General features: G+C 41.6%; 1 protein-coding gene across 1 annotated transcript in view; it reads left to right on the top strand.

Annotated features, from left to right (window-relative positions):
• The first annotated feature begins 14,029 nt into the window (after positions 1 to 14,029).
• Positions 14,030 to 25,257, top strand: part of mtTFB2 (mitochondrial transcription factor B2) — a 64,740-nt gene continuing 53,512 nt past the window's right edge. Inside the window, exon 1 of the mRNA XM_053781526.2 lies at positions 14,030 to 14,150. The gene's annotated coding sequence lies outside the window, so the exon portion shown is untranslated. The remainder of the gene's footprint in view (positions 14,151 to 25,257) is intronic.

Here is a 25,257-nt window from a genome sequence, read left to right as displayed (position 1 = left end):
GTCCCACAGTTACTAAAAACAACAGACATAGCCCCACTCCACAAAGGGGGCAGTAAAGCAACAGCAAAGAACTACAGACCGATAGCACTAACATCCCATATCATAAAAATCTTTGAAAGGGTCCTAAGAAGCAAGATCACCACCCATCTAGAAACCCATCAGTTACACAACCCAGGGCAACATGGGTTTAGAACAGGTCACTCCTGTCTGTCTCAACTATTGGATCACTACGACAAGGTCCTAAATGCACTAGAAGATAAAAAGAATGCAGATGTAATATATACAGACTTTGCAAAAGCCTTCGACAAGTGTGACCATGGCGTAATAGCGCACAAAATGCGTGCTAAAGGAATAACAGGAAAAGTCGGTCGATGGATCTATAATTTCCTCACTAACAGAACACAGAGAGTAGTCGTCAACAGAGTAAAGTCCGAGGCAGCTACGGTGAAAAGCTCTGTTCCACAAGGCACAGTACTCGCTCCCATCTTGTTCCTCATCCTCATATCCGACATAGACAAGGATGTCAGCCACAGCACCGTGTCTTCCTTTGCAGATGACACCCGAATCTGTCTTCCATTGCAGACACTGCAAGGCTCCAAGTGGACATCAACCGAATCTTTCAGTGGGCTGCAGAAAACAATATGAAGTTCAACGATGAGAAATTTCAATTACTCACATATGGTAAACACGAGGAAATTAAATCTTCATCAGAGTACAAAACAAATTCTGGCCACAGAATAGAGCGAAACACCAACGTCAAAGACCTGGGAGTGATCATGTCGGAGGATCTCACCTTCAAGGACCATAACATTGCATCAATCGCATCTGCTAGAAAAATGACAGGATGGATAATGAGAACCTTCAAAACTAGGGAGGTCAAGCACATGATGACACTCTTCAGGTCACTTGTTCTATCTACCTGGAGTTTACCTGGAGAGAGTTTCGGGGGTCAACGCCCCCGCGGCCCGGTCTGTGACCAGGCCTCTTGGTGGATCAGTGCCTGATAAACCAGGCCGTTGCTGCTGGCTGCACGCAAACCAACGTACGAGCCACAGCCCGGCTGATCAGGAACTGACTTTAGGTGCTTGTCCAGTGCCAGCTTGAAGACTGCCAGGGGTCTGTTGGTAATCCCCCTTATGTGTGCTGGGAGGCAGTTGAACAGTCTCGGGCCCCTGACACTTATTGTATGGTCTCTTAACGTGCTAGTGACACCCCTGCTTTTCATTGGGGGGATGGTGCATCGTCTGCCAAGTCTTTTGCTTTCGTAGTGAGTGATTTTCGTGTGCAAGTTCGGTACTAGTCCCTCTAGGATTTTCCAGGTGTATATAATCATGTATCTCTCCCTCCTGCGTTCTAGGGAATACAGGTTTAGAAACCTCAAGCGCTCCCAGTAATTGAGGTGTTTTATCTCCGTTATGCGCGCCGTGAAAGTTCTCTGTACATTTTCTAGGTCGGCAATTTCACCTGCCTTGAAAGGTGCTGTTAGAGTGCAGCAATATTCCAGCCTAGATAGAACAAGTGACCTGAAGAGTGTCATCATGGGCTTGGCCTCCCTAGTTTTGAAGGTTCTCATTATCCATCCTGTCATTTTTCTAGCAGATGCGATTGATACAATGTTATGGTCCTTGAAGGTGAGATCCTCCGACATAATCACTCCCAGGTCTTTGACGTTTGTGTTTCGCTCTATTTCGTGGCCAGAATTTGTTTTGTACTCTGATGAAGATTTAATTTCCTCATGTTTACCATATCTGAGTAATTGAAATTTCTCATCGTTGAACTTCATATTGTTTTCTACAGCCCACTGAAAGATTTGGTTGATGTCCGCCTGGAGCCTTGCAGTGTCTGCAATGGAAGACACTGTCATGCAGATTCGGGTGTCATCTGCAAAGGAAGACACGGTGCTGTGGCTGACATCCTTGTCTATGTCGGATATGAGGATGAGGAACAAGATGGGAGCTAGTACTGTGCCTTGTGGAACAGAGCTTTTCACCGTAGCTGCCTCGGACTTTACTTTGTTGACGACTACTCTCTGTGTTCTGTTAGTGAGGAAATTATAGATCCATCGACTGACTTTTCCTGTTATTCCTTTAGCGCGCATTTTGTGCGCTATTACGCCATGGTCACACTTGTCGAAGGCTTTTGCAAAGTCTGTATATATTACATCTGCATTCTTTTTGTCTTCTAGTGCATTTAGGACCTTGTCGTAGTGATCCAGTAGCTGAGACAGAAATATTGGAATATTGCTGGACACTAACAGCACCTTTCAAGGCAGGTGAAATTGCTGACCTAGAAAATGTACAGAGAACCTTCACAGCACGCATAATGGAGATAAAACACCTCAATTACTGGGAGCACTTGAGGTTCCTAAAACTGTATTCCCTGGAATGCAGGAGGGAGAGATACATGATTATATACACCTGGAAAATCCTAGAGGGACTAGTACCGAACTTGCACACGAAGATCACTCACTACGAAAGCAAAAGATTTGGCAGACGATGCAACATCCCCCCAATGAAAAGCAGTGGTGTCACTAGCACGTTAAGAGACCATACAATAAGTGTCAGGGGCCCGAGACTGTTCAACTGCCTCCCAGCATACATAAGGGGGATTACCAACAGACCCCTGGCAGTCTTCAAGCTGGCACTGGACAAGCACCTAAAGTCGGTTCGTGACCAGCCAGGCTGTGGCTCGTACGTTGGTTTGCGTGCAGCCAGCAGCAACAGCCTGGTTGATCAGGTTCTGATCCACCAGGAGGCCTGGTCACAGACCGGGCCGCAGGGGCGTTGACCCCTGGAACTCTCTCCAGGTAAACTCTCTCTCCAGGTATCTCTCCCGCCTGCGTTCCAGGGAGTACAGGTTCAGGAACTTCAAGCGCTTCCAGTAATTGAGGTGTTTTATCTCCGTTATGCACGCCGTGAAGGTTCTCTGTACATTTTCTAGGTCAGCAATTTCACCTGCCTTGAAAGGTGCTGTTAGTGTGCAGCAATATTCCAGCCTAGATAGAACAAGCGACCTGAAGAGTGTCATCATGGGCTTGGCATCCCTAGTTTTGAAGGTTCTCATTATCCATCCTGTCATTTTTCTAGCAGATGCAATTGATACAATGTTATGGTTCTTGAAGGCAAGATCCTCCGACATAATCACTCCCAGGTCTTTGACGTTGGTTTTCCACTCTATTTTGTAGCCGGAATTTGTTTTGTACTCTGATGAAGTTTTAATTTCGTCATGTTTACCATATCGGAGTAATGGAAATTTCTCATCGTTGAACTTCACATAGATTTCTGCAGCCCACTGAAAGATTTGGTTGATGTCCCCCTGGAACCTTGCAGTGTCTGCAATGGAAGACACTGTCATGCAGATTCGGGTGTCATCTGCAAAGGAAGACATGGTGCTCTAGCTGACATCCTTGTCTATGTCAGATATGAGGATGAGAAACAAGATGGGAGCGAGTACTGTGCCTTCTGGAACAGAGCTTTTCACCGCAGCCGCCTCAGACTTTACTATGTTGACTACTACTCTTTGTGTTCTGTTTGTGAGGAAATTATAGATCCACCTACCAACTTTTCCTGTTATTCCTTTAGCACGCATTTTGTGCGCTATTACACCATGGTCACACTTGCCGAAGGCTTTTGTAAACTCTGTACATATTACATCTGCATTCGTTTTGTCTTCTAGTGCATCTAGGACCTTGTCGTAGTGGTCCAGTAGTTCGGACAGAGAGGAGCGACCTGTTCTAAACCCATGTTGCCCTGGGTTGTGTAATTGATGGGTATCTAGATGGGTGGCGATCTTGCTTCTTGTGACCCTTTCAAAGATTTTTATGACATGGGATGTTATTGCTATCGGTCTGTAGTTCTTTGCTACTGTTTTACTGCCCCCTTTGTGGAGTGGGGCTATGTCTGTTGCTTTTAGTAACTGTGGGACGACCGCCATGTCCATGCTTCCTCTCCATAGGATGGTAAAAGCTCGTGATAGGGGCTTCTTGCAGTTCTTGATGAACAAGGAGTTCCATGAGTTTGGCCCTGGGGCAGAGTGCATGGGCATGTCATATATCGCCTGTTCAAACTCATTTGGCATCAGGATAACATCCGATAGGCTTATGTTAACCAAATTCTGTGGCTCTCTCATGTGAGACCCAGCAATTAATATTTGCACCAATAACTCATTACAGATGTGACCGGATGTGGAAGTGTGAATTGCTCATTACTCTATAATTTGTTCATGATTGTAGCCAAGGATAAACCAAGTAAATTTACTTACTTGCATGATTCATTACCTTTGTAACTTGTGAGTTCATTACCTTTGTAACTTGTTCAGCTATCAGAACTTTGGGGTCCAGTCCCTGGACCCATTATGCACCTCTGTAATCTTTTGACTACCGCCCACAGGATGGGTATGAGGTGCATAATAAACAAATTAAACTAACAGTAGTTGGTGCTGCTTTTTTGTTGGGTTATTATTGGCTTTAGGTGGGTCGCTGCTGTTGATCCCCAGGCATCTGATACTTGCTGGTGACTTCAATATAAACCTTGCGTGTGGCCAGCAGTAAAAGCCTGGTCGATCAGGCCCTGACCCACCACTAGGCCTGGTCACAAACCAGGCTGCGGGGGCGTTGACCCCCAAAATTCTCTCCAGGTATACCCTCTTGGTTATTGGTCAGAATACCATCCATTAGCTCTGTCAAATTGGGAGTCTTCTTAAATAACAAAATGGCACTATACCGTGACTGGAACAATACACAAATAACCCGCAAATGAGAGAGGAGAGCTTACGACAACGTTTCGGTCCGACTTGAACCATTTGCGAAGTAAATGGTCCAAGTTAGGCCGAAACGTTGTAGTAAGCTCCCCTCTGTCATGTGCGGGTTATTTGTGTATTAAGAGCCTTCTGTTATTGACTCAGGCAGAATAAGTAAGTAAGTTTGTAAGATTATTCAAGTATACACAAATACAGTTAGATTATCATACATAGCAGCATATATGTAGAGAACCTGGGATAGCCCAAAAAAGTCAGTCACAGTGACTTATTTCCATTTAATAACCATTACTTGTCTAATTACCTTTACCTGTTTTAATACCACATTTACTATCTTAGAGTACTCTTAATTACCTTGTACTGCCATATAACCTCAAGTATAACTACCAGTGCAATATTGAATGAAATAAACATTACTTTTTCACTTTTTTTGTAATCATTATTACTTACTAAAATTTTATTAAACACCATATTTACTACCAGTCAATTTTACTTTTGTACATTAAACATTATTTTATACTTCCCATAACATTTTGTTGCCAAATTTTCAAGTTTGTATATTCAACTCCAACCTTTATATTATCCTTTGTACCTGTGTACCTGTGTACCTGTGTACCTGTGTACCTGTCTACCATCTTACTATCATATTATAACCAAGACATTACCATTGTTATTTTTTACTATTATTCTTTTGGTACTTTAATTGTGAATTTTATTTTGTCAATTTAAATCTAGTTATACTCTTGATCTTGTCAACAACCTATACCAGACTCTAGTGCAATTGCAAGTACCATTTCAATTTGTATTTTTATATTATAAGTTTATATTATAATTCCTACTCTAAGATTGTTTTCATATCTTAGTGACTATATTGTGTGTGCAATTAGTGTATATTTCAATTATATTATTGTTCAAGGCCCTTAACTATCTTTTGCTAACTAGTACCAACTACCTCATATATCTTTTTTTTTGTTTTTTTTTTTTCTACTTTTTTTATTCTTTTGCTACCTTAACTTGTATATTTTATCTTGTCAATTTAAATCTAGTTATACTCTAATTCTTGTAAACAACTTATATAACACCTTAGTGCAATTACAATTGAGAGTCTTGTGCCTTTTTTATATTATTAGATTAAACTCAGTTGTACTATAGTCAATACCAAATTCATTATATTAGACCATATTGCAATTACTAGTGAGAGACTGGTGCTATTTTTAATTTGTATTTTTATATTATTAGATTAAATCTAGTTGTACTATAGCTCATTCTAGCTCAAAACATAGACTCCACAAAAGTCATTATATTAGACCTTAGTGCAATTACAAGTGAGAGTCTTGTTCTATTTTAAATTTGTAATTTTATATTACTAGTTTATACCTAGTTGTACTTTAGTTCATTCCAGCACAACACATAGACAACATCAACTTCATTATGTGTAGTAGTGACTATACTCTATATGACCAAAATACTCTAGCTATATACTTATCCAAGCTTCCCACCACTACAGATATCAGTACTAGAACTCAACACATAACTCAGGATATAAATAACCATAATTTAAACCTAGAAGATGATTGATCACGTTGACCCTGATCTAAACCTCCATAATCTGACACCCAATCAAAACCTATTAGAAAGTAACTGCCTTTATTACACAGCATCACAAGCCAGCACTATCCTAAACAATGCTAAAAGCCTATCAATACTTAACTACAACATCAGGTCCTTAAGCAAACACTATGATGACCTCCTGGCACTCCTTGAATCACTAAAGACACCCTTCTCCTGCATTATTCTTACTGAGACCTGGCTTAAGCAGGACACAATAGATATCTACCCTCTACCATGGGTATGGGGTGCATAATAAACATATTAAACTAACTAAACCTCTACCAGGATACACAGCAATTCACAACTGCAGACCAAACCAAGTTGGGGGTGGTATTGCAATCTATTACTCTAACCAATTATCTTGTATTAGCACCACTTGCTTTAGTGATGAATATGGGGAATACATTTTTGCTAATTTTACTGTAAAAAACCTTAAGACACCTTTTCCATCCTATGGAGAGGGAGCATGGACACGGGGGTCGTCCCTCAGTTACTAAAAACAACAGACATAGCCCCACTCAACAAAGGGGGCAGTAAAGCAACAGCAAAGAACTACAGACCAATAGCACTAACATCCCATATCATAAAAATCTTTGAAAGGGTCCTAAGAAGCAAGATCACCACCCATCTAGAAACCCATCAGTTACACAACCCAGGGCAACATGGGTTTAGAACAGGTCGCTCCTGTCTGTCTCAACTACTGGATCACTACGACAAGGTCCTAAATGCACTAGAAGACAAAAAGAATGCAGATGTAATATATACAGACTTTGCAAAAGCCTTCGACAAGTGTGACCATGGCGTAATAGCGCACAAAATGCGCGCTAAAGGAATAACAGGAAAAGTCGGTCGATGGATCTATAATTTCCTCACTAACAGAACACAGAGAGTAGTCGTCAACAGAGTAAAGTCCGAGGCAGCTACGGTGAAAAGCTCTGTTCCACAAGGCACAGTACTAGCTCCCATCTTGTTCCTCATCCTCATATCCGACATAGACAAGGATGTCAGCCACAGCACCGTGTCTTCTTTTGCAGTTGACACCCGAATCTGCATGACAGTGTCTTCCATTGCAGACACTGCAAGGCTCCAGGCGGACATCAACCAAATCTTTCAGTGGGCTGCAGAAAACAATATGAAGTTCAACGATGAGAAATTTCAATTACTCAGATATGGTAAACATGAGGAAATTAAATCTTCATCAGAGTACAAAACAAATTCTGGCCACAAAAATAGAGCGAAACACCAACGTCAAAGACCTGGGAGTGATTATGTCGGAGGATCTCACCTTCAAGGACCATAACATTGTATCAATCGCATCTGCTAGAAAAATGACAGGATGGATAATGAGAACCTTCAAAACTAGGGAGGCCAAGCCCATGATGACACTCTTCAGGTCACTTATTCTATCTAGGCTGGAATATTGCTGCACTCTAACAGCACCTTTCAAGGCAGGTGAAATTGCGGACCTAGAAAATGTACAGAGAACTTTCACGGCGCGCATAACGGAGATAAAACACCTCAATTACTGGGAGCGCTTGAGGTTTCTAAACCTGTATTCCCTGGAACGCAGGAGGGAGAGATACATGATTATATACACCTGGAAAATCCTAGATATCTGCACAAATATCTGCACACTCAGGATTCTCAGATTCGGACCATGTCGAGATAAGACTGCCAAATATTACTTCAAAATCTTCCGAGAAGTCCCCACCAAAGCATTCGGTTATATACCATTCCTGTGAGTGTTTTGGTTTACTGCTGAAAGGTGGCCAAACAGAATACTTCTCTTGTATCAAAGATAGACTTTCTCCTGGTTTCCTCCATAAGTTATTTCTTAACTTCACTTGATAGATTAAATATATGACAGCAGCCACAAGTATCATATTTATGATCCTTTGAAAGTGCTTCATTGTATTACCCATCCTAGAGGGACTAGTACCGAACTTGCACACGAAAATCACTCACTACGAAAGCAAAAGACTTGGCAGACGATGCACCATCCCCCCAATGAAAAGCAGGGGTGTCACTAGCACGTTAAGAGACCATACAATAAGTGTCAGGGGCCCGAGACTGTTCAACTGCCTCCCAGCACACATAAGGGGGATTACCAACAGACCCCTGGCAGTCTTCAAGCTGGCACTGGACAAGCACCTAAAGTCAGTTCCTGATCAGCCGGGCTGTGGCTCGTACGTTGGTTTGCGTGCAGCCAGCAGCAACAGCCTGGTTGATCAGGCGCTGATCCACCAGGAGGCCTGGTCACAGACCGGGCCGCGGGGGCGTTGACCCCCGAAACTCTCTCCAGGTAAACTCCAGGTAACAATTGGTGCCATTTACCGGATACCTCACACAAACATCCCAAATTTCAGTGAGAAATTAAAGTCACTAATAACAAACAGACAAATGAATAAGCACCACCTTCTCTTAGCTGGAGACTTCAACATCAACCTTGGCTTACTAGATGATCAGCCTGTAACTGATTTCATCAACAATATGAACAACACACTTCTCATACCAACAATAACTAAACCAACCAGGCTCACTGAGACAAGTGCAACCATAATAGACCACATATGGACCAATATACTAGCCCCCCTTAAATCAGGGATAATCACAGATAGCACTACAGACCACTACCCTACCTTCCTCCTGACAAACATTAATAAACCACCACTTGAATACAACAAAGTCTCATTTAGACTCCATGACGAGGCCTCAATAAGGAAGTTCACAACTGACCTAGAGATTGTTGACTGGCCTACAGAATTCTCCAAGGCCAATGGTATTGATGACTGGACAGACATTTTTCTTAACAAATTACTTAGACTATACAACAAACATTGTCCTATAAAAACGACACAGATCACAAAACAACGGTATGGTTGCCCATGGCTAACCAGCACCATTCTGAAATCCATTGACAAGAAACACCAATATGAAAAGCAATATAGACAGGGCTTAATACACAAAGATATTCTTAAACACTATTCATCAGTTCTCACCAAAGTAATAAAGAAAGCCAAACAACTATATTACTCCAGTAGATTCACAGACACTAGAGGAGATATAAAAAAGACCTGGAAAACACTCTCTCAGATTCTAGGGACCCACAAACTGAAAAAAAAACAAGAATATTGTCCTAACTAAACCTAATGAAACACCACTACATCCCACTGACACAGCTAACAAGATAAACGACTTCTTCTCAACCATAGGATCTAATCTCGCCAATAAAATCCCACATACTAATGCCCATGCCGGGGACTACCTAGATGGGAATTTCCCAAATTCCTTCTATCTTGCACCAACTGAGCCCTCGGAAGTCACCGAGATTATAAAGTCACTTAAAAACAACTCAGGGAATCTGTCTAATGTCCCACCATTACTGTACAAGCGAGCGGCCCATATCCTTTCACATGCTATTTCATTGCTTTTTAGCAAGTCACTAGAAACTAGCACCTTCCCGAAACTACTCATGATGGCAAGGGTTACACCAATACATAAAGGTGGTGACCCTACAGACTTAAACAACTATAGGCCAATATCAAACTTACCATTGCTATCCAAAATCTTTGAGAAACTCGTGCACAGGAGACTATATTCATTTATAACAGCATAAAACATACTCAACCCCTGCCAATTTGGATTTAGGAAAAATAAAAGCACTAATGATGCAATCATAAAAATGTTAGATCTGCTTTACACAGCATTGGAAAATAAGGAATATATATCCACTAGGAATTTTTATTGACCTAAGAAAAGCTTTTGACACAGTAGACCACGGCATCCTACTCCACAAACTTGACCATTACGGTATAAGAGGCCATGTGCTTGCTTATTTCAAATCTTACCTTACTAATAGGTATCAGTATGTTACCATTAAAGACACAGCATCAACAACACGGCCACTTGATACTGGAGTTCCGCAGGGAAGTGTCCTTGGTCCCCTGCTCTTCCTAATATACATCAATGATCTTCCAAACGTATCCCAACACCTGAAACCCATTCTCTTTGCTGACGACACGACTTATGTCATCTCTCACCCTAATCTTGCCACCCTCAACACCATTGTTAACGAGCTGATCAAAATATCGACTTGGATGACAGCCAATAAACTTACGCTTAACACTGACAAAACCTACTATATTATGTTTGGTAGCAGAGCAGGAGATGCACAAATTAACATTAAGATCGACAACACTCTAATTACCAGACATAATGAGGGCAAATTCCTAGGCCTATACCTTGACAACAACCTGAATTTCAGCACCCATATCCAACACATAACCAAAAAAGTATCCAAAACAGTTGGGATCCTCTCCAAGATACGATACTACGTGCCGCAAAATGCCCTTCTCACACTATACCACTCACTTATTTATCCATACCTCACCTATGCTATTTGTGCTTGGGGATCAACTGCAGCAACACACCTAAAGCCAATAATAACCCAACAAAAAGCTGCAGTAAGAATAATCACTAAATCCCATCCCTGGCAACACACCCCCCCACTCTTCATAGATCTAAACTTACTCCCTGTTCAGTACATCCACACTTACTACTGTGCAATCTACACCTACAGGACCTTAAACTCCAATATCAACCTTGACCTAAAACGCTTTCTTGACAGTTGTGACAGAACCCACAGGCATAACACCAGACACAAACATCTCTACGACATTCCCCATGTCCGACTAAACCTTTACAAAAATTCAATGTGTGTCAAAGGCCCTAAAATCTGGAACACCCTACCTGAGAACTCTAGAACTGCAGACACATTCATCACCTTCAAAACTACCATTAGAAAACATCTTATCTCCCTGATAAACCCCGTCAACTAACTACACGAATACCACCTGGTGGTTCACACTTACACTCACTCACCCAGAAATATTAATCTCAATCTTAAAATAATGAATCCTATGATACTCCAATACTGAAACTATGTACTTTGCCAAAACAAAAGCATTCACATTGCTAAACTCACAAACTAGTATTTAGTCACTTAGCCATAATACTAACTTTCCTCATAATTTGTAATATTTAAAAATAATGAATTAAATTAAGTCTGCCCGAAATGCCTAGCCATGCTAGGCGTTCTAGTGGTACACTATGTAATCATTATTTAACTACATGTAAACCACACAACAACCAAATTCTGTAAATTCAACATTGTAATCTTTATAGAGAATAAACTTTGAATTTGAATTTGAATTTGAATTTGAATTTGAATTGGGGTCCTTTTAATACCTTATTATTATACTATAAAGAAGATAATATCTTGTTATTATACTATAAAGGATATATACTAGGAATAATAAAAAATGATTTATTTATACTTACATGTGTGTTTGCTAAAAAATTAAAAATCACTCTTCTCCCCTTTTGTGAGTGTCTGGCTCTGCCGGGGTTTAGGACAAGGGGGGAAGACTATACTAACTGTGAATATTATTTCAAAGATTTTTATGATATGGGATGTTAGTGCTATTGGTCTGTAGTTCTTTGCTGTTGCTTTACTGCCCCCTTTGTGGAGTGGGGCTATGTCTGTTGTTTTTAGTAACTGTGGGACGACCCCCGTGTCCATGGAGAGGGAGCATGGACACGGGGGTCGTCCCACAGTTACTAAAAACAACAGACATAGCCCCACTCCACAAAGGGGGCAGTAAAGCAACAGCAAAGAACTACAGACCAATAGCACTAACATCCCATATCATAAAAATCTTTGAAAGGGTCCTAAGAAGCAAGATCACCACCCATCTAGAAACCCATCAGTTACACAACCCAGGGCAATATGGGTTTAGAACAGGTCGCTCCTGTCTGTCTCAACTATTGGACCACTACGACAAGGTCCTAAATGCACTAGAAGACAAAAAGAATGCAGATGTAATATATACAGACTTTGCAAAAGCCTTCGACAAGTGTAACCATGGCGTAATAGCGCACAAAATGCGTGCTAAAGGAATAACAGGAAAAGTCGGTCGATGGATCTATAATTTCCTCACTAACAGAACACAGAGAGTAGTCGTCAACAGAGTAAAGTCCGAGGCAGCTACGGTGAAAAGCTCTGTTCCACAAGGCACAGTACTCGCTCCCATCTTGTTCCTCATCCTTATATCCGACATAGACAAGGATGTCAGCCACAGCACCGTGTCTTCCTTTGCAGATGACACCCGAATCTGCATGACAGTGTCTTCCATTGCAGACACTGCAAAGCTCCAGGCAGACATCAACCAAATATTTCAGTGGGCTGCAGAAAACAATATGAAGTTCAACGATGAGAAATTTCAATTACTCAGATATGGTAAACATGAGGAAATTAAATCTTCATCAGAGTACAAAACAAATTCTGGCCACAAAATAGAGCGAAACACCAACGTCAAAGACCTGGGAGTGATCATGTCGGAGGATCTCACCTTCAAGGACCATAACATTGTATCAATCGCATCTGCTAGAAAAATGACAGGATGGATAATGAGAACCTTCAAAACTAGGGAGGCCAAGCCCATGATGACACTCTTCAGGTCACTTGTTCTATCTAGGCTGGAATATTGCTGCACACTAACAGCACCTTTCAAGGCAGGTGAAATTGCGGACCTAGAAAATGTACAGAGAACTTTCACGGCACGCATAACGGAGATAAAACACCTCAATTATTGGGAGCGCTTGAGGTTCCTAAACCTGTATTCCCTGGAACGCAGGAGGGAGAGATACATGATTATATACACCTGGAAAATCCTAGAGGGACTAGTACCGAACTTGCACACGAAAATCACTCACTACGAAAGCAAAAGACTTGGCAGACGATGCACCATCCCCCCAATGAAAAGCAGGGGTGTCACTAGCACGTTAAGAGACCATACAATAAGTGTCAGGGGCCCGAGACTGTTCAACTGCCTCCCAGCACACATAAGGGGGATTACCAACAGACCCCTGGCAGTCTTCAAGCTGGCACTGGACAAGCACCTAAAGTCAGTTCCGGATCAGCCGGGCTGTGCCTCGTACGTTGGTTTGCGTGCAGCCAGCAGCAACAGCCTGGTTGATCAGGCTCTGATCCACCAGGAGGCCTGGTCACAGACCGGGCCGTGGGGGCGTTGACCCCCGGAACTCTCTCCAGGTAAACTCCAGGTAAACTGGCCGATTCCCACCAAGGCAGGGTGGCCCAAAAAAGAAAAACTTTCACCATCATTCACTCCATCACTGTCTTGCCAGAAGGGTGCTTTACACTACAGTTTTTAAACTGCAACATTAACACCCCTCCTTCAGAGTGCAGGCACTGTACTTCCCATCTCCAGGACTCAAGTCCGGCCTGCCGGTTTCCCTGAACCCCTTCATAAATGTTACTTTGCTCACACTCCAACAGCACGTCAAGTATTAAAAACCATTTGTCTCCATTCACTCCTATCAAACACGCTCACGCATGCCCGCTGGAGGTCCAAGCCCCTCGCACACAAAACCTCCTTTACCCCCTCCCTCCAACCTTTCCTAGGCCGACCCCTACCCCGCCTTCCTTCCACTACAGACTGATACACTCTTGAAGTCACTCTGTTTCGCTCCATTCTCTCTACATGTCCGAACCACCTCAACAACCCTTCCTGAATATTGTTTCCATTTTTCTTTTTGGTGGGAACATTCTTTCCTTTATAATTCCCGTACATATTTAAGCTGCATATTTTGTCCAGGACAGCCGGGAGGAAGGGCTCAATAAAGCACAAGTTTTGGTGGCTCTTAACACCCACAACAACAACAACAACTAATTGTGTTTTTAAGTCCATGGTTTGGTGTAGAAGGTATTTTGTTTTATCTTCCGTGGTATTGCTATTTTTGGATCATGATTTTTTGCCTCGCTAGGTCTTCATTGCTGTATAGTCCTTGTGGCTTAGCGCTTCTTTTTGATTATAATTATAATAATAATAGGTCTTCATTATGCACAAATACTTCATTATAAGTGTAAAAGTGTATGACGACAGAGTATTATTTGGATATTAAAACTGGAATAGTAAAAGTGTATGACGACTGGGTATTATTTGGATAGTAAAACTGGAATAGTAGAACTGGAGTACTGCAGCAAATGGTTAGTAGACAACAAACTATCATTACACCTCGGGAAAACTGAAGCCATTCTCTTTGGCACGAAACATAAACTGAGAAGGGTAAATAATTTTAATGTCCAGTGTAATGGGGAGCCCATCACTTTGGTTTCATCAGTAAAATATTTGGGAATCCCCTTTGACCCATGCATGTCAGGAGAATTGATAAGGAACAGTGTAGTAATGAAAGCGAATGCCAGACTGAAGTTCCTGTATAGACAAGCACAGAGTCTACCTACTGAGGCTCGCAGGACCCTATGTCTAGCCCTTATACAATGCCATATGGATTACGCTTGCTCTTCTTGGTACTCTGCCTTGACAAAAAAACTGCAAGATAGACTGCAAATCACCCAGGACAAAATCGTAAGATTCATCCTGGGGCTGGGACCAAGAGAACATGTAGGCCAGGATGAATTACAGCAGTTGGATATGCTGAATGTTGAAGACAGAGTAAAACAACTGAAGCTAAATCATGTTTATAAAATTGCTCACAAACAATGTCCAGAATATCTTGCTGTCAATTTTGTCAAGGTTGGGAACCAAAGCAATCATAGTACTAGGGGGAGAGAGCACAACTTTGTAGTAGCCACAGTCAGTGGCCAGGCTTCAAACACCTTTTATTGCACAGCAATAAAGGAATGGAACAGACTGCCCGCACATGTCAAAGCCAGTCATAGCATGAACCAGTTCAAGAAGAGTGCCAAAAGGTGTCTGATGAATGTAGCTACAGAAAGGGAGGGGAATGATTTTCTGTTTTTTAGCTAACATACGTGTAAATTTTACCTTATTCCTAGTAATGACCCTCGTATTGTAGATAGTCTTAATGACCCTCGTGTAGTAGATAGTCTTTTTTAGTATGATAATAAGATGTTATCTTCATTATAGAATAATAAGAAAATATTATAACCTTTATATTATAATAATAAGGTAAAAGGACCCCAATGGAAATAAGTCACTCTGTCTGACTTTTTTAGGTTATCCCAGGTTCTCTACACATATGCTGCTATATATGATAATTCTATGTAACTGTATTTGTGTATACCTGAATAAACTTACTTACTTACTAAAAGAGTATTGAGCTGGAGTGTTATTAAGATTATTAAAATAAAGTTGGTAGAATTACCGACAATATGTAAAGTAAAAGGACACAAGTGCAACTAATGTGACATTTATTGTGGCAACGTTTCGCTCTCCAGGAGCTTTATCAAGCCATTGCAAACAATACATGGACACAGAGGGTATATAAAGGCTCAGAGTGAGGTGCAATACTAGTGAGGTAACATTATAACTATTACTTGGGTAATAGCTTTTATATCCTTTTACTCTTGTACGAATTAATTGCTCTATCATATTGTACTACTACTACTACTACTACTACTACTACTACTACTACTACTACTACTACTACTACTACTACTACTACTACTACTACTACTACTACTACTACTACTACTACTACTACTACTACTACTACTACTACTACTACTACTACTACTACTACTACTACTACTACTACTACTACTACTACTACTACTACTACTACTACTACTACTACTACTACTACTACTACTACTACTACTACTACTACTACTACTACTACTACTACTACTACTACTACTACTACCACCACCACCACCACCACCACCACCACCACCACTAGTGAACATCGAAATGTTACCTCACTAGTATTGCACCTCACTCTGAGCCTTTATATACCCTCTGTGTCCATGTATTGTTTGTAATGGCTTGATAAAGCTCCTGGAGAGCGAAACGTTGCCACAATAAATGTCACATTAGTTGCACTTGTGTCCTTTTACTTTACAAGATTATTAAAGAAGCTCAGAGGGTGAGCACCCGGGGTCACAAACTAGTGCTCAGGCGGTAAGTGAGTAAAGTAAGTAAAAAGTAAGTAAAGTAAGTAAGTTTATTCAGGTATACACAAATAGTTACATAGATCATCATACATATCAGTATGTGTGTAGAGAACCTAGAATAACCCCAAAAAAAGTCAGAGTGATTTACTATTTCCATTGCAGCGGCGATATAAATTTAAAAAGAAAGGATAACCCAGAAAGTTAAGCAGGGGAGGTTATTTTGTCTTTTTTTAAAGAAAATCTGCATCACAAAAACAATATAATTAGCAGTAAAGTCTGTAGTTTGTAGTGTCAGGCAAATTTAAACTAGGCTTAATGCTAGTTGAGTTGCATGGCCCTTGTCGGTTTGGTGCTTTATTTAATTATAATTAATGCTAGTTGAATATTTTGTTAGGATTATTAACCTGGAGGCATAATGACTTTCTTGCTTAGGTAACCTGATGAGTCATTTTGACTTTTTGGGAGGTTATCCTAGGTAATTTAAACATATTTTTTTATGCAGTAATACAAAATGCAGTAATACAATGTTAAACTACATATGATACTTGTACTTGTGTACATGTACTTAAATAAACTTACTTATTTACATGTTATCAAATTGTCTGTCATATTTCCAGTGGGATCCTTTAACCCCTTCAGGGTCCAAGGCCAAAATCTGAAGTGGTGCTCCAGTGTCCAAGAAATTTTGAAAAAAAAAAAAAAATTGTTTTTTTCTTACAGAATTAAAGAGCATATTTTTGTGAAGGTAATAAGACAAAAAAAAATTCTGATCAGTACTTACCGAGATACAGTGCCAAGAAGTTTGTCCAAAATGATGTGGCGGCAACATCGACGAATTCCACATACGCGCATTACTTTATTTAGCGGTTTTTATAGTTTTTTTCTTTTTTTTCCAATTTTTTTCTTTTCCTACTAACATTTGGGGCCTGAGAGACCAATACTGTATATAATGTATATATATAAACTCACTGTATTGAACACAATAACCGCACTAAAGTTATTATCATATTATTGTTTACCACTGTTGTTTATTACAATAAACATGCACAAATCTTGTATAATACTAATGTTCTATCATATATTTACATATTTACAATCACTGGACATGGTTTTAGAACTGCTGGAGCTTGTGGAACTCCTTGAAACAGGGCACCATGCACAGAAGCACCTTACATTCCTCACACATAAACCGAGTGTCTTTGCGTCTTTGTTGCCGTCGTTTTGTTTGTGCACAGACGATGTGCACAAATTTCTTCTGAGCAAATTTCTTCTGAGTTGAAGGAAGCTGTATTATGAAATGATCACCTTCCCTCCTCAAATGCTTGGGTATATCCTGAGGAATTCGAGGACCTTGTTGTATAGCAGGTGTTCTTACCTGGTACTTCATTATGAGTTGTCTGACAACAGACAAACAAAATTCACCATACGGTGGTCTGTTGCCAGTCTTTATTTGGTACATATTATATGCATTGAGCATTGAAATGTCCATGAGATGGAAGAAAAGTTTCATGTACCACTTGTAACTCTTACGAACACAATCAACAAAGCCAATCTGCATGTCACATTTGTCAACCAAGCGCATGTTTTGTGTATAATCAATCACTGTGACTGGTTTTCGAATACGTTCATTAGTCACTCGATCAACTTTGCCACTGTCTTGCATTTCATTACGGTGAATGGTTGTCAACAATGTGACATCTCGTTTGTCATGCCACCGTAATGCCATGATGTCATTGGCAGTAAACACCTGCACGTCATCACCACGAGCACCTGCGTTGAGCCTGGGCATATGTTTACGATTAGAACGCACTGTGCCACACACATCTGTCTTGTTCACTCGCATGAAATCACTGAGTAATGGGCTTGTGTACCAGTTATCGGTATATAATGTATGCCCCTTACCAAGATAAGGTGCCATCATGTTTCTCACTACGTCACCTGAGATACCCAATAACATCTTGGTATCTTTCAATGTTTTACTTCCCGTGTATACAACAATATCCAACACCAGGCCACTGTCACAGTCACAGAGTACAAACAGTTTTATACCAAAGCGTTTCCTCTTGCTCGGTATATACTGCTTGAATGACAGTCTACCTTTGAACAAAATCAAAGACTTGTCAATTACAAGATTCTTGAATGGATAAAAGTATATGCTGAACTTTTGTTTGAGATACATGAAAACATTTCTAATCTTGTATAACCTGTCACTTCTGTCAGGCCTGGTTTTGTGAGAGAAGTGCAGCATACGTAACAGTAAGATAAACCTGTTCACTGGGATGATTTCACTGAAGACCAGGGTAGAAATTAGCCTATCTGTGGACCAGTATGCTTTTATATTATGCTTATAGACATGAGGCATAAGCATTATTGTTGCAAAAAGCAAATACATTTCTGCAACAGTCGTCTCTTTCCACCTGTGTAGTCTTGACTGTGGTGATATGATCGTATTTGCCATGGTGTACTCAAAATTCTTATTACTTTCCCTGACAATAGTTTCCATCAATGGCTGGTCAAAGAATAATTCAAAGAATTCCAGTTCATTGGCCGTGGTTCCAAGGGGACAAGTAGGTAGAATTCCACTTTGAGAGTCATCAAAGTGGTGGGGCTTGGGAACAAAATTGGGATTTTGCTGCCAATCCCAGATACGGTTTGCTGGTGGATACTGGACATCATAGGCTGGTTGTGCGGGTGGTTGTGGTTGTGGTGGGCTGGTGGCTGACGCTCCGCTTTGTCCTTGAACTGACGAGTCAGCAGCGTGGGTCCCAGCCTGGGCTGGTGAGTCACGCATGGCGGTGCCACTACCATCACCACTACCACCATCTACTGATGCCTGTGGTCTATGCATGCCAAGTGTAGCCACATCATCCTCACTATCACTATCTAAACCTGGTGTAGGGCCACGGGATGTACTCCGGGATGTACTCCGTCCCCTGGGCACAGCATAGGGTACACTACCCGAGCGCATGCAGCGGCGAACATACCGACGCTTCACTGGTGAATATGATTCCTCACTATCACTACTCGAATGATCGTCAAGCGCAATAAAATCACAATCCACGTCACTATCATCATCATTACTGAAGTCAGAGGCCTGGCCACGCGAAAATATTAGTTTTCTCTTGCGTTGAGGCACAACCGACCGTGAGTCACGAGTGCCCACACCAGAGGTAGAAGGTTGAGGATCGTCAGGGTTTTCTGCACTATTATCGATATACTGGTCATTCCTTTCGGTCACTAACTGATCAAAACCATAGAATTCGTCTTCATTTCCACTTCCATCAGTGTCAGAACTATCAGATAGGAAGAGGAGAGTCCCAATTTTCCGGGGAGTGAGAGCTGACTTGCGACGAGGCATGGTGAACAAGGGTAACTGAGCTGGCGTTCCCACAGTGCTATGCGGGCGCCTAGATTTTTTGTTTATGGCGCACACCCACCACGCAGACCCGTTCTCTCACATGTAGGCCTATGAGCGCTTTCGCGCTAAATTTGACGGCGCTAGAATTTTGGCGTAGATCTACGGTTTGGACACTCAATGTGAAGCTGTAGATCTACGGGACGGACCCTGAAAGGGTTAATCCTCTCCTCCCAGGATGCAACCCACACCAATTATCTAACGCTTAGGCACCTACTTACTGTAGGTGAACAAGGGCAACAGGTGTAATGAAATGTACTCAGAGTTTATGGATTCTCAGTGTCTAAGCTGAGACTGCTGTCAAGTGAGCCATAAGTTAATGCTAAGACTCACTGAATGAGTTCCTTTGAAATAGTTAATATTGCTTAGTTAAGAAAGTTGATGTTGCAGCCTGGTAGTTAAGTATCAGATTGTTTTCAGTGATAAGTTTAATATGTATATTAATGTAAATAGATAGTAATATTAACAATTTTGGTGGTGATAATTATTGGGTGGTTGTCTCCCTGAAGATGTGATCCACATCATCTGACTACCTCATATATTGGCTGGTGAACAGGAGCAGCAAGTGTAAGGACACTTGACCATTCATCTTTCTCTGCCTGGAGATTAAGCCCAAGTTCTTTCAGTTGTGATTCAGATGCCCTACCACTGTGTTGCAGTGACTGTTTTCTGATCCAAGAAATTTAATCTTTTCTTCTCTTCCTTGGAATGTTAAAGCCTCCCGTCCCTATTTTTTTGGTCTCATTATTATGTACCTGGTGGGTATAGTGGGAATATTTCCCATTTTGCCTTTTATAAAATCCATCTAGACAGAAGAAAAAGGGATCACTGTTGGCCATTCTAACATAGTTACCCTAGGTAGTGCTGTTGAGGTTGGGTCACTTCACCCAACGGAACTGGATCATTTTAGGACATGTCAGGTGACTCAAGTGAGACATTAGGTAACCATCTCATATGACCTTTGATTATGGAGGTAATATAATACTAGAAGTTGTTCACAGATCCAGGAGTGGGAACCGATGGCATATGACTTTTGGCATTCTTCCCGTTTTGTCCACCACCACTAACTGAAAGAAAATCAGTTAGTGCTCTTGTCTAACAAAGTAGTTTTACTAACCTTGCTTTGTAGTAGACATGCCACTCTGGTATTGTATAGCAGATGGGGGTAAGAAGTGGTGGTGTGGTTGAAGGAGAATCAGTAAGGCAAAGTTACACAGATCTTGTTTATTGTACAGATACTCTCCAACAACAATAACAACAAAAGATACCACAAATCATGAAGGAGGATTGATGTTATTCTTCATTAATGTGCTGTTGGATTACATTCATAGTTATCACTTCTCAGTACCCAACATTCCTTTCTTAAATGACCTTTATATTAACAAAATTTGGGTTGTGATGAATGGTTTGAAAAACCGACAAGTTGAAGATTGAGACACTTATGCAGCATATGGGAATCTTTATTCAGGAAACGTTTCGCCACACAGTGGCTTCATCAGTCCAATACAAAGAGGAAGGCGTAAGGAGAGGAGGAGAATGAGGTAATCAGTCCCTCAACCTGGAGTCGATGTGTTCAGTCCATCAATCTTGTAGAATGTACAGCATAGGGCCGTAGACGTGGCTTATATACTGTAGTGAGGTGAGGTGAAGCAGGCGGAGGTGGGGTCATAGTGGTACCATCCACTAGTCGAAGTAGGTCTTCGTCCAAAGGTTGAACAAGTGTTGAAAAATTCTTTGTAACAAGATCCCATGATGCTGCAGTGTCTGACAGTTGTGATGAATGGTTTGAAAAACCGACAAGTTGAAGATTGAAACACTTATGCAGCATATGGGAATCTTTATTCAGGAAACGTTTCGCCACACAGTGGCTTCATCAGTCCAATACAAAGAGGAAGGCGTAAGGAGAGGAGGAGAATGAGGTAATCAGTCCCTCAACCTGGAGTCGATGTGTTCAGTCCATCAATCTTGTAGAATGTACAGTATAGGGCCGTAGACGTGGCTTATATACTGTAGTGAGGTGAGGTGAAGCAGGCGGAGGTGGGGTCATAGTGGTACCATCCACTAGTCGAAGTAGGTCTTGGTCCAAAGGTTGAACAAGTGTTGAAGAATTCTTTGTAACAAGATCCCATGATGCTGCAGTGTCTGACAGTTGTGATGAATGGTTTGAAAAACCGACAAGTTGAAGATTGAGACACTTATGCAGCATATGTCGGTTTTTCAAACCATTCATCACAACTGTCAGACACTGCAGCATCATGGGATCTTGTTACAAAGAATTCTTCAACACTTGTTCAACCTTTGGACGAAGACCTACTTCGACTAGTGGATGGTACCACTATGACCCCACCTCCGCCTGCTTCACCTCACCTCACTACAGTATATAAGCCACGTCTACGGCCCTATGCTGTATATTCTACAAGATTGATGGACTGAACACATCGACTCCAGGTTGAGGGACTGATTACCTCATTCTCCTCCTCTCCTTACGCCTTCCTCTTTGTATTGGACTGATGAAGCCACTGTGTGGCGAAACGTTTCCTGAATAAAGATTCCCATATGCTGCATAAGTGTCTCAATCTTTAAAATTTGGGTTACACTACCATATAAGAAAACACAAACTAGGTAATGAAAACAACCTTCATGATTAAAAGTCAAGCCTGTCAGAAGGCTTTACTACCCTTCTTGAACCTGTGAGAGGTGGTGTTTGGGAGTCTGCACTGCTGGAAAAATCTCCCTTTCCACTCCTCTTCATACTACCCACTCTTACATCTCCAAATCACTCCTCTCCAGTTCATTATTATCATCAACTCCAAGATTACTACCGAGCCAGAAGAGGTCCATTTCATATTCTGGGAAATAGGTTCAGGTCCAGGTGTAGAAACCAATGATGGCACATTAGGCTCAGAATATTGTTTGGAATTATCCATAAACTTTTGCAAAAGTTGATCTGCATGTCTTTTCCACACCATGTTTCCAAACCTTTGAACTTGAACCTTATAATTTCAGATAAGTAGAACTTTGGTAATTTTACCTTCTATCAATGGTTTACCCTTTCTAAAATTTTTTGCACACACAGCATCACTTACTTGAAACTTTTGGTCATTCTCCTTAAGCAGCCCATTAACTAATTTGTTGAAAAAATTATCTGCTTGAGACTCAAGTTTTATTGATGTGAGAGCAACACTAAACTTTTTATTAACCCTTTGACTGTTTACGACGTATAAATACGTCTTACGAGCCAATGTTTCAGACGTATTTATACGCACAAATTCTAGCGGCTTCAAATCAAGCGGGAAAGGCCTGGTAGGCCTACATGAGAGAGAATGGGTCTCAGTGGTCAGTGTGCACCCTGTGAAAAAAATCTGGGACCCAGCAGTGCATTGTGGGAACGCCATCTTGTTAGTCCATTTTCACCATGCCTCTCAGTAAGAAGTTCCTCACTCCTCAGCGGATTGGAGGTCTTTTGTTCCCAAGTGATAGCTCTAACAGCGATGAAAATGTCAGTGACAGTGAATTTCAGGGTTTTGAAGTGAGTGTTACCAGAAAAAGTGCCCAGGATAACGTAATTAGTGATGAAAACCCAGATGACCCACAACCTTCCACCTCTGGTGCTGGGCCGGCTTGTTCACGTTCACATTCGCCTGTACCAGGACGAAAGAGGAAACTATTTGGTCGTGTACAACACCCAGATGATAGCAGTGAATGTGATAGTGATAGTGATTTCAAGGTCATTGAAAGCAGTTCTAGTGACAGTGAGGGTGAATATTCCCCAGTGAAGCGGCAGTATGTACGACGTAGCATGCGGTCTGGTAGTGTTTCATATGTTGTTCCAAGGGGAAGGAGAAACTCTGGGAGCACATCCCGTGGCCCTACACCACGACCTGATAGTGAAGATGACGATATTGTAACGATGGGTATGAGTGATGTGAGTGAGGGAGCAGGCAGTGGTGGTGATAGTGAGGGTGGCATGGCCCATGTGGCACCATCAGCGGGCCACGCTACTACCCACGCTGCTGACTCTGCACAACAACCAGCTTCACCCGACCCCACACTCCCACAACCTGCACTCCCACAACCTGCACAACCACAACCTGCACAACCACAACCTGCACAACCACAACCACTGTACAATATCCAGACCCCACCAGCAGACCTCATCTGGGGTTGGCAGGACGGTGACGAGTTTGTTCCCAGTCCCCATGACTTTGATGAAACACAAAGTGGAATAAAGCCATCATGTCCACTTGGGAACAATGCCAGTGAACTGGACTGCTTTGAGTTATTCTTCGATGAACCCCTGATGGACATCATTGTCAGGGAAACAAACACATACTGTGATTACACCATGGCAAATACAATTCTCTCACCAAAATCACGGCTACACAAGTGGAAGGAGACAACTGTGGCAGAGATGTACCTGTTTTTTGCCACAATAATGCTTATGCCACATGTGTATAAGCATACTGTCACCACATACTGGGCAACAGAACGCCTGATTTCAACTCCAGGTTTTAGTGACATTATAGGTGTCAATCGTTTCCTGATAATGTTACGTATGTTACACTTTTCAGACAAAACCAGGCCTGACAGAAGCGACAGGTTATATAAGATAAGAAATGTGTTTATGTACCTGAAACAAAAGTGCTGCGTGTATTTTTATCCCTTCAGGAAGCTTGTTATTGATGAGTCCTTGATTTTATTCAAAGGAAGACTCTCATTCAAGCAATATACAGTGGACCCCCGCATACCGTTGGCCTTACATAATGTTAAATCCGCATACCGATACGTTTTATCGCTAAGATTTTGCCTCGCATACCGCTAAAAAACCCGCTCAACGCTGTTCGTCCGAGACGCGTCTAATGTGCGGCCTTAGCCAGCCTCACATGTTCCGCCGGTGGCATTGTTTACCAGCCAGCCTCCGCGGTAACATCCAAGCATACAATCGGAATATTTCGTATTATTACAGTGTTTTTGGTGATTTTATCTGCAAAATAAGTGACCATGGGCCCCAAGAAAGCTTCTAGTGCCAACCCTACAGGAATAAGGGTGAGAATTACTATAGAGATGAAGAAAGAGATCATTGATAAGTATGAAAGTGGAGTGCGTGTCTCCGAGCTGGCCAGGTTGTATAATAAACCCCAGTCAACCATCGCTACTATTGTGGGCAACAAAAAGGCAATCAAGGAAGCTGTTCTTGCCAAAGGTTCAACTGTGTTTTCGAAACAGAGATCGCAAGTGATGGAAGATGTTGAGAGACTTATTGGTGTGGATAAATGAGAAACAGATAGCAGGAGATAGCATCTCTCAAGTGATCATAAGTGAAAAGGCTAGGAAGTTGCATGAGGATTTAATTAAAAAAATGCCTGCAACTAGTGATGATGTGAGTGAATTTAAGGCCAGCAAAGGTTGGTTTGAGAGATTTAAGAAACGTAGTGGCATACATAGTGTGATTAGGCATGGTGAGGCTGCCAGTTCGGACCACAAAGCAGCTGAAAAATATGTGCAGGAATTCAAGAAG

Source organism: Cherax quadricarinatus, chromosome 6 (assembly GCF_038502225.1).
Source record: "Cherax quadricarinatus isolate ZL_2023a chromosome 6, ASM3850222v1, whole genome shotgun sequence".
In the NCBI taxonomy this organism is placed as follows: Eukaryota; Metazoa; Arthropoda; class Malacostraca; order Decapoda; family Parastacidae; genus Cherax; species Cherax quadricarinatus.
This window is presented reverse-complemented; position numbering and strand designations above follow the sequence as displayed.